Source organism: Aegilops tauschii, chromosome 1 (assembly GCF_002575655.3).
Source record: "Aegilops tauschii subsp. strangulata cultivar AL8/78 chromosome 1, Aet v6.0, whole genome shotgun sequence".
Taxonomy (NCBI): Eukaryota; Viridiplantae; Streptophyta; class Magnoliopsida; order Poales; family Poaceae; genus Aegilops; species Aegilops tauschii.
This window is the reverse complement of record NC_053035.3, coordinates 138,530,014-138,540,235: the sequence shown is the minus strand read 5'-3', so window position 1 is coordinate 138,540,235 and position 10,222 is coordinate 138,530,014. Positions and strand designations below refer to the sequence as shown.

The 10,222-nt window shown below is 45.2% G+C and overlaps 1 non-coding gene across 1 annotated transcript; it reads right to left on the bottom strand.

Moving 5' to 3' along the window:
* Window positions 1-3,399: 3,399 nt before the first annotated feature.
* On the bottom strand, window positions 3,400-3,470 carry TRNAC-GCA (transfer RNA cysteine (anticodon GCA)). The gene has a single exon. It is a non-coding gene; the product is annotated as a tRNA-Cys (tRNA).
* Window positions 3,471-10,222: the final 6,752 nt, after the last annotated feature.

Sequence of the window (10,222 nt, the reverse complement as noted above, 5' to 3'; positions counted from 1 at the left end):
TCTGTCTCGCCCTAAATGGAATGGCTCTCTTAGTTACGCTGTGCCCCGACCCGAGTCCCCACGTCCGCTTTTATCCGCCCGCAACCTGGCCAACACAACATTAGGGCCGTCCCCCCCATTCTATGCTGACCCGGGCCGGGGCTCGCTTTTTGGGAAGCCCGTTCCCACCGCGCTCATGGCCCGGCTGGCCTGCCAGCGGTAGTGGGAATTCTCCCGTTCCCTGGTCAAAAAAGGGTTGGTTGGATGCGGGATCTACTCCACGAGGAGCGGTACGGACGTAGATGATATCATCACGACCTCTCTTTGTGTACCGCTAGGGATGCTTAACGCCACTTCGCCAACTAGCATTACCTGCGCTTTCGTGTCTCTCAGTGTGGTCAGCACTGGGTGTTTCCGAGCAGCGAGGCTTACACCCATTCGCATTAATTCATCCAAAGTTCCTTACCCTTATGCACGAATTTTGGAATAAGCCATCTTCCTATCAAGGTTAAGGAGTCAACTGAGCATCTCAGCGGCGGGATTGAATACCCGGATCGAATCAGAGTTCACGCCGCCCGCCCTGAACAAATAGAATAGGAGGCGTGGGCCACAGGTCGCACATAAGCCATCGGGTCGCACGACAGAAGAACACCCAACATAAAGATGCACACTCCTCCATGTGAAATAGAAAGATTCATCTTCACTTTTTTGTAGTATTCGTGACCAACAGCCATCAGCAGTCGGCTCGTTGGTAAGGCGAGAGCTTCAAGCCCGCTTTCTGGTGGCACACCCCCCAAACAAGCACCACTCGACGAGGGGGGGCGGGGAAAGCTACAGGCCCAAAACCTTCGACCCTTCTTTCTATATGGGGGTGCCCGGGGCACCTCATCTTGTCATTTTGTTGCTCATTCCCCTTAGGCCGAAGTGTTTGGCCTTTACTTCGGAGCGCCCGCTCACGCTTCGCTGACCTATCGCGTGGTAAAGAGAAGAGAGTACGAAAGAATTGTAAACAGAGCAGACCGCAGAAAGATTCTAAATATGACAAGTCCCCCATGGATTCGATAATAAGGAAATGAAGAACGGGAACGGAACGAAATAAAGCATTTCTAGCGGATGAGCTTCTCTCCATTTTGCCTGGTAATAGAATAGGGCGGCTTGCTTTGACCAGCACTCCACTTTTTGCTCTGTCCATGGAGCGTATGAATTTCCTTAAATGTAGATAGACCAAAAAAGGGAATAAAGGGATAGGAATAGGAATTATAGTACCATTGGAAGAAGAGGCACCAGTGGGAACATCTCTACTGACGAACCATTTCAATAGTACGGGTGCTGCCGTGCCACGGGGCACGACCATGGAAGTAATGAAAAAGAAGAAGTTCTGTAGTTGGATCATCTGCTCTATCCATTCGATTTGAGCTTCTCCAGAGAAGATGAGACGCTAAAAATGAAAGTGTTCGCAACGCATACCGAAAAAGGGTACCTATGTTGCCGACCATTAATGACTAGTTCGAAGACCAGGAGCAGGGGCACGTGCCAAGAAAGATTTGTTACTTTCCCTATGGTTTTCGAACGTTTTCAATAAAACCTTCTCGTAGAAGTATTTTCACAAAGTTTTCGGTAATATTAGTAGATGCTATTCGAACCCTTCCTTTTATTAAGATTCGAATTCTTATTCTTATTATTATCTAATTATTCTTTTTTTCATGTATATGCGTCAGACACAATCTACTAATTGATCTATATTCTGATACCCTACTATATCATAGTCTCTACTACTAGTATTTTTAATACCTCAAGAGCTCATGAGACTCTTTTAGTGAAATTCATAAGTCTCAATTCCCGAGCGATCGCACCAAAAACTCGAGTTCCTTTTGGATTTCCTTCTTGATCAATGACAATCGTCATCATATCGTATTATCATACCGTTGTCACGTTTGAGTTCTTTACATGTACGTACAATTACAGCTCGTCTTACTTCTGTCTGATCTTTCTAGAGGCATTTTGGGCACTGCTTCTTTGATTACAGCAACAATAACGTCACCAATATGAGCATATCAGTGATTACCAGCTCCTAAGATTCGAATACATATCAATTCGATAGCCCCACTCCGTTGTTATCCGCTACATTCAAAAGGGTCTGAGTGAGATGGATCTTGGAAGTCTGGTTTTTGATTGGATAGTGATCTCGGGCACGAGTGGTTGATCTTCGCGGGCCATGAATGGCCATGGAAAGGAGTATTGATGTCAATATGTTCGATCGAGAAGATTGGACGATGAAAGACGGATCCTTTGTGGTTTGAATAATAGGCTGTGGTCTCGATATTGGGCTATGGGCTGATTGCTTTCTGTATGAGCCTCTTGTGATTGGGCTCTCATGGGCGGATTACCCGATGTGTACTCATCTTCCAACAAAGAGGAGAAGACATAACCAGAAGAATTGTGAGAAATAAGTCAATTTATCAAGTTGAGGCATTTCGATTTGGATTTCAAATAAGAAAGACAGAAAAAGACTCCTGCGCCCTCGAGAGCATTCTCTTTCACTTGCATTTCTTCCTGAAGTTGGCTCGAAGACCTGTCCAGCCTTGATTTTCCCAGTTATTACTCAAGCGCGCTGAGGCAACTCTGAACTAAGCTCAGGGGAGGGGTAGTAGGTATGCTTCAAACCCTCCGGCACCTTGAAGAACGATGGCACTAGATCGGGAAAGATGAATGACCAATGAGGACAGGACAATGGGGGAAGTTGGTAATAGAGAATCCTCCCTTCTTCTTTGCTTTCTTGCCTGAAAAAAATCCAAAACTAACCATTGGAACCTCATGGGCTACCGAGTTAGGAGATTCATTTTATTTATTACTTTTACTTTTTTTTACTAAGTTATTCTAAAAGATAAGAGCTAACCGACCATCCTGATTGAATGTTTGAGTACTCGGAGTCTCTCGTAAGTATGGAAAGAAAGTCTCTTCTTTCCACAACTCCTAAATTTCCCATCAGCCTATCCAATCTAATTCCAGACAGAGTCAGTAGACCTTACTTTAGTGTAGGTAGTGTCAGATAATTAGGAAGTCTTGATAGTCTTTCGTATAATCTCTTCTTCAATCCTAGGAGCAAAAAAGGAATGTCCTTTAGGGACCTTTGGATACCAAGATTTCTGACCTCTTACTTTCGTAGTTATGAATTGCGGAATAGAATCAATTATGAAATTCATAAGTATATATCCCTCATCCCTATTGGTATCGGTTTGGGCCACTACCCAGAACCCTGCCAGAGCCCTATTTTTAAGAAGAAATTGACAGTCTTTTTTAGAACTAGAACTATGGTAAAATCCAGTATCGACAGGCCTAGTTCTTTTCCTTTGCTTATGCAGGGCAAGAATTTGTCGAGTTCAATCAGTACAATAAGAAATCCTAAGTATTTTTTTGGTCAGGCGACACCCAGATTTGAACTGGGGATAAAGGATTTGCAGTCCCCTGCCTTACCGCTTGGCCATGCCGCCAAATCCGATCCAAAATCGAGCAAAATCTTATTCATCCACATTATTTTACTAATTTTTATTCGTAGGAGGGGATTATTAAACCCTTTTTGATTTTTTTTAGATCGTTGAATCCCTTTGTACTTATCCCTTTCCAATCCCTTTTAATAAATTCATTCCTGTTTTTTATTGGACCCAGTTTTATTCTCTTCGATTGATTGTATCTCAAAACACACATTGCTTAAATACCTTCTCTTTCTATTGAAAAGAGAAAGGATTTCCAGTCACAGACTGCCAAATTTAGGACAAATTGGAACCATTAACTATATTATTTGTTATTATTTGTTATTTTGATATTTTCTATTTGTTAGTAGTGAACGGTTCTAAAATGGGTATTGTATCCCAAATAGTGTTTCCTTAATGGCATAACAAAATCAAATTGATTTACGGCTAATCAGTATCAATTAAAAAAAAGAGAATTATGATATTGATATAGTGTGACCTGACCCCTGTTGCTCCAAGTGAAATTCTTTCTAGGGTTCTTAAAGATATTCTCCATTTTTCCCTTTCCCTACAATAAAGTATAGTCTGAAGGCTAGCACGCACCATTCCTCGCTTATGATAATCTAAGGCCAAAAAGAAAGAAGGCTCACACCATAATAATACATACCCTTTTTCCTCGATCGTCAAGGTCGTGGATTTGGATCGATTTCGGTTTTACGGGCTTCATACATTGTTAAGAAAAGTACTCGGCATTGGAAAGCATCACGTTCTGGCCACACACAAAAGAAGTCGGTGGAAGGTATGTAATTTCTCGGCTGAAGGTCAGAAAGAAAGCAATCGCCAGTGCTCTCGGTTCCAGCAACGAGTCTTTTCTCTGAGAATTAAGGAAAACAAACTAACCTTGTCTGTCTATGTTCACCTTGACATGAAAGACTCTTTTCCTAACCTGACTGTTCTACCTGGCTAGTTCACTTCACTTTTCGAGGGATCCTGGATTGGAGTTCACTTGTCTATGAGTGTCCGAACAGCTTCAGATCCTTCCAAGGCGCAGGGGTTCTCTCTCCATTCACTTTGAGCTGGGTTTCTTGTGATCTTTTTAGTAGTTTTTCCGTCCAATTTTATGGTAAATTAAGTCTTACACAGCTGTCCCCAAGGATGTCCATTCCATTCGGCAGGGACTCCATCTCGCATTCGATCTCCCTCCTTTCCCTGAAAGAATCGAGGTCTCTCTGGACTTCTCTTTTGCCTCTCTCCCAGATTCAGAAAAAGGGAGGAAGAGGGCCTCTCGACGGGAGTGATTCCCCGAAAAGAGATCGTTCCCAGCATCCTCGAGTTCGTAGTCAAACTCACCTTCATCCACCTTTCATGGACTGGCGCGGGCAAGCGCCGATGTCTGGAGCAGGAGATGGAAGCTTGGGTTGAGGAGGCTGTCAACGAGTCATCAAAGGCGATAGATTGGTTATATTCGGATTCGTTTGATTTTGATTTTCTTTTTTTTGGTTGTGAGAGGTCTGAGTCCACAGCTGGGGAAGAGTCGTCAGATGACAATTGAAGTAGGGGTCTGCCTCTTTCAAAGGGAAGCAAGAGTCTCATAGGGAAGGAGATCCTGCACAGACCAATCCCAATCAGGAAGAGAGTCTTGTTGTCAATGAAAGCAATTTTTCTATGTCACATATCTGCCTATCTCGTGTTGTGAGCTATAAAGTACCCACCAGGGGGGTGGACCAAGAAAGAGGCAGGCGATTGGGTCCTTCCCATCCTCTGTGATGTCAGTCTCTTTGTCATTCTTTCACCCTTGCTGAGTAGCGAAGTGAGCATACTCAAGATCCAATTCATCAATCATTTGAGTTGGTACGAACATAGGAATCCAGACTCCGCTTGATTCGATCTTCAGTTTCGACCTTCATCAGTCAGGAAAAAGAAGAAGGACCCACTTATTCCACTCGGAGAGACCGAACCAGGCAACAAAAAAAAGAAAAACTGAAGGAAGTTCTCTTTCCATTCCAACTAAACTAAGTGAAAAAAGGGGGAGAGCAAAACAGAAACACAGGAACAAAGAAACTATGTCCAAACCAACGAGTCCTTTGGTCGACTCTAAAGAATGTATCGGGAGTTGGGAGTTAGCCGTCTCATAGGAGTGATAGCTGGGTTTTTCACGGAGTTTCTTCGTACGATTGAAAAAAAGAGTGCTCTAGGTCGGAGAAAACAAGAAGAAGATTGTTCACCAGTCTGTCTCCCAACCTCTTTAAAGCAGCTACCTACCGTGATCTGGTCTTGGGACAGCATTGGCACCCCCGTTTGCTGGATCTTCTAGGCACTCTAAAGCGCTTCCACGAGAGACAGATGGACTTTGAGTTATAGACGGAGAAGAGCCTTTAGAGGATCAAGAGTGATTCCTCAATAAAACAAATGGGATTTTGAGGGAGGGCTGAACGTGATGTACTGAAGGGTTCACTTTCGCTGATCGGCGCCAGTCTTTCCTGCTGTGAATTTCCCAGGTCGAGAGGGGCCCTTTCCTTCTACCTTACTGAACCCATTCACCAATGATTGGATCACTCAAAGCTAAAGACCAATTCCTTCCTTTTAGGTGGTCTAGGTGGCTGGGATACTATGCCCTTCTTTTTAGAGGCTCAAAGACGAGTTCTTTGAAGGAAGCAAAAGAACCCATGTGTCTCGGATGAAGTCTACCCTCTTTTTGTGCCGGGAAGAAGAATGAGATCCAACTCAAAGTCAAGGAAAGCGGCCTAGACCACTGACTTTTGATGGAAGGCTTCTGAACATGGATTGGTCTTATAAAGCCAATTTTTCGGCGAATCAAATATTTTCTGAGAGCACTAGACCTTCTCTCTTTCAGGATTAATTCCCACTCACTGCCTGATAGCAGGCTTGGCCCATGAGACCTATTGTCTTATTGTACGGGCTCACTTCACTACTTTGGAGGATGGGTTTTTCCCCTTTTTGGTTCGCAAACGCTCTAACCCATCGAGAAGCTCCATCCAAATTGGAGTTGATGTGAGCACTTCCCCAGAGGCAGAGGCTTTTTCTACAGAAGGGTGGGAGCATAAAATGTAGGTGAGTCAATTGCGTGTGGCCTTCAAGTATTTCGTATTGTAACAATATTAGATCGGCATCCAAACAAAGGTGCATGTACGGTTCCTAAGGGATACAATTTTTTCCTAATCATCGAGAAAGATGAAATAAGTTGATAGCGCGATCTCGTACTAACACATACTCTCTAAATATTGAAGAACTTGCATGCGGCCTTCAAGCCACAACCGCGGTATGAGTTCTGATCTCAGACTTTGGTTTGGGGGCTGCTGGCCCCTTCGCGTCGACAAGGAAACTGTGGACGACAATGGGTTTAGAATTAGAATAAAACGAAGACCCTATCGAACAAATAGAGGAAAGGGCGGAAAGGGGAAAAAGTAAAGTCTAAGCGACATATGGCACGAAAAGGAAATCCAATTTCGGTAAGACTTGATCTGAATCGTAGTTCAGATCGAAGTCGGTTCAGTGAGGGCGACCGCGAAAGTCACCGAATGGGTTCGGTCCGTCGTTTCCTAATCTTTGTTTGTCCCCCCAAAAAAGGCGTGAGAGGACGTTGCAGATGTCCGGGACGGACACGACTTCTTCTAACGCTAGAAGACCACAGGAAGAAACCCGGGACCAGAGCATGTCGTGAAAGACGCACACGGGGCGGGCGTGCTTCGACCGTGTCTCCGGGGCACAGTTGAATGTAGATATCATGAACGCGAGGATAAGGATACCAGGCCGAGAAACCCGGGCAAGTACTCCCCTAATGTGCCGATCGCTAGCGCATCCAGGGCCCCGGCGCCCAGCTCTGCTGGAGAGGCCGTCACTGATCTGAAAAGTGCGTCTGCGGTTCGGATAGACTGATTCTGCGAACGCCTAGCCCTAGGAATCAATAAAAAAACAAGTGCTAAGTTTCATTTCAGATCAGTGAATAAACCAAAAAAGAGACCTTTCTCGCTCGACGCCACACTATGCTCCGCTTCAACAAATGAGAGTTTTCGGTGGAACCGGTGAACCACGCGAGCTGGTTAGATGCGTGGGGCAGAGGGCTCGTAGTACCTGATAGCGTAGCTATGCAGTGGAAGGGAAGGAGCCTAAATCGACCCCCTTCTTTCTTTTTTATTCAAAGACACAAAAGCAAGCACAGTACAAAGAGATTGGACTCTCGGATGAGACTAAGCAGCTACCGTTCCGACGCGCCCCTGACCCTATCTTGATCCAAACCGAAAACCCTCTCTAAGGTGGAGCCTAGTTGAAGCTGTCATTCAAAGAAGAAATGGGAATCCAAATCCACTTTGAGGGATATAGATGAAGTCTCGCTCAGTAAAGAGAGTTGTAGATTCGTAGAAGAGGATCGGAGTACGCGCGCTACAAAAGGCAGCTAGCCAATGAAAGTAAGTGGAAAGAATATAGTACTTTTGTACTGACCCCGGAGGGCCCCCCGGTTGTTTTGGCGCGCCCTGCCCCAACGTTAGACTATTGCCTTTTTAGCCTACGCTTGCTGCTTGCAGCATGGATTCGATAGATCTATTGAATCCATGCTTCCCCCGCCCCGAAGCGAGACTCTATCCAGATCTCAAAGAATAACGAGCTAGGCGGCCGGCGGACAAAGAAAGGGGGCGGGGCGTTTACTTGAAAATGACAACCGCCTGTTCCAGCAGCGGGGGCCTTGCACGAAAGCAAACCTATGATTAAGTAGCAGTTGCTTTCACTGATGGGCCCAGTGAGGGGGGCATTGTCCCTCAGTTCTTACCAACCTCAGATGTGTACATCTAACTTATTATCTTCTTTTTTCACGCAAGCCTGACCTCAGCTGTCCATTTCTTATTCATTCAGGGCGCCCCTAGTGGACTTGGCGGTGCTCCTTTCTCAAACCAGAACAACTCTGAACGTTAGGGAAAATAAGGGAAGACCACCTGAGCGAACCGACCGAAGGGACTTTACTTATCCGAACCGAACGTTAGCGGCTTAAGCTAAGCCTATCACGAGCTGCGTTGCTGCTTGATCGGCGGGGAGGAAGATCTCAAAGTATGGGGCAAAGGATCAAGCGCTTTGACTTTGCTTTGTCCCCCGGGATCCACCACAGGTTGGGTTTGAGAGCCGTGTGATGGGTGACTATCTAGCACGGTTCAGAGAGCACGTGTATGTAGTCTGCGCTGGTGAATGGAAGCCCCCGCCGCAAAAAAGAAGCGGCTCTTCCCACGGCTCTGTCACCATTGACTCTATTTATTATTATGGTAAATCATTGTATCAAGATGTCAATCTTAGATCTTATTTTAGTTCGATACGTCCACCTACGAAACTCTCCCTTGGCTTTCGTCTCGGTAGGTGTATTATTCTACATTTTCCCAAAAGGACATTCATTCATTTCTTTCTTCCCGGGCGATCACCACGACTAAAACGAAAAAAAGACAAGAAATCAAGACCCGTACTATAGGAAAAGGGCTGGTGGCCGACATTTGGGAAAGTCGGGCCGATCGGGTGTCTTCATTCAAGCGAGGGTACAGAGGAAGAACGAAACGAAGTGAGAGGCCGGGGGGCAGGGAAAAGAGTCGAGTCGATCGACCGGGAGAAGCAAAACAAAATCCGGATTTGGCCGAAAAAGATGCAACGTTATGGATACCATGACCGAGCACCATCGAGAAAGAAGAATTTTGATAAATCACTTCGGGTGAGCGGGGCCTTCAAGCGGCCTCAATACGCCGGGGTTGTAAATGACATACCTTTCCTTATGGGAAATGCCGCCTCCTTACTAAAAAGGAATAGAATCAAGTTATTTTTACCAAAGAAGTCCCGCTCTGACGGCCCGACGAGTCATCTACTAAAAAGGACCCTCCCCGCTGTGCGCCCCTCCTTGAATTATTCGCTCATGCAATACTTTTTTAATACTAAGAACTGATAACCCTTTTGAGACACCAATGTCAATCTTTCGATGATGGGCTTGAACTGAATCATTTATGTAAGTCATAGCTCTGTAAATCCTGCACATAGTTTAAATAACATATGCCCTGGCGACTTCACGTCAAAAGCCAGGGCGGGTAACCACTCGAATGTAGTCTTACCCTGCACACAAGTAGATCACAAGATCCCTATGATCCCTTGAATGATACCGCCGGTTTATGTGACCCAGACAGTGAGGGTGAGAACCCAATACTGTAAAAGCCGGCACACATGATATTTGTGACAACTCAAATATTTGTGATTACCAAAACTGTATGAGAAACAGATAAAATTTTTGAGGCTTCTGATTCGAATACGATCAGTAAACTGTTCCAATGGGGTTAAGCTAAGATTCGAATACGATCATATAGCCCCCAGTGGCGTTGGCGTTGCCGATCAAAGTGGGTATCGACAGATATGTTCTCTTTGGTTCGAATACGACCTATGTTTGAACAGGAAGCCCCCAAATGACCTTAAGAGTTGTTTAGCGATGCTGATTCGAATACGATCCACGTCGATTGCCAAAGGGGTTGAGCTATGATTCGGATACGATCAAGAAGCCCCCAAATAGGTTCATCAGTTTGCCAATCAAAAGGGTATCGACAGCTATGTTCTCTTTGGTTCGAATACGACCTATGTTTGAACAGGAAGCCCCCAAGTGACCATATAAGTTTAAGCATTGCACCGATCAAGAGGGTACTGATAGTTATGCCCAATGAGTAGGAAGCCCCCAAGTGACCATATAAGATAAGCCGTAAGGCGGAATACCTATGTTTGAACCGCGCATCATGGCAGCCAGT